This window comes from Loxodonta africana, chromosome 8 (genome assembly GCF_030014295.1).
Source record: "Loxodonta africana isolate mLoxAfr1 chromosome 8, mLoxAfr1.hap2, whole genome shotgun sequence".
In the NCBI taxonomy this organism is placed as follows: domain Eukaryota; kingdom Metazoa; phylum Chordata; class Mammalia; order Proboscidea; family Elephantidae; genus Loxodonta; species Loxodonta africana.
In genome coordinates, this window is record NC_087349.1 from 68,254,083 (window position 1) to 68,254,865 (window position 783).

General features: G+C 36.5%; 1 protein-coding gene across 3 annotated transcripts in view; it reads left to right on the forward strand.

Annotated features, from left to right (window-relative positions):
* UMAD1 (UBAP1-MVB12-associated (UMA) domain containing 1) overlaps positions 1–783 on the forward strand; it is a 244,243-nt gene that overhangs the window by 217,939 nt on the left and 25,521 nt on the right. The gene's annotated exons all lie outside the window — the stretch shown is intronic.

Below are 783 nucleotides of genomic sequence, written 5' to 3' on the forward strand. Positions count from 1 at the left end.
TTAGTTTCAGAGATTAATACATTGTCTTATAGTGTCATTAATAACATTCACATGAAATACAAGTGTAGTGGATAGGTGGTTTAAAGGTGTTCTATCTTTTAAAGCCTTTGAGAAATATTAGGGTTTATGGGCCTTATCTTGTGAGCATCTGTGCCGCATTAGCGGGGCATGACCTAAATATTACTGGGAAATCTAAAACTCTCAGAATAGTACTGTCTCCATTCATACTTTATTGGCTTGAAAGATGAAGCATTCCTACACGTCAGGAGAACTACTCTTTATGCCATAAGGTTTGGTGTATCGTTGAGTGTTAGAGGGAGAGGACGATGAGATGTATTGATTGATGCATAGGAATTCTGTTACAGTCAGTATAGCAAGGTGGTAACCATTTTTTAAGTTAAATAAACTTTCAATTTTATGGTAGTTGTAGATTTACAGAAAAGTTGCAGAGATAATGCAGAGAAATTCTCATATACTTCTCACCCAGTTTCTTATATTCTTTTGCCATCAAGTCAGTTCTGACTCATAGCAACCCTATAGGACAGATTAGAACTGCCTTGTGACGTTTCTAAAACTATAATCCTTGTGGAAGCAGATTGTCACATCTTTCTCTGGCAACCTTGCCATTAGCAGCCAAGCATTTTAATCACTGTGCCACCAGGGCTCCTTGGTTTCTTCTATTACTGTGGTAATTTGTCATAACTAAGGAATCAACATTAGTTAAACTTCACACTTTATATGAATTTCACTAGTTTTTCCCTGATGTCCTTTTTTCTGTTCCAG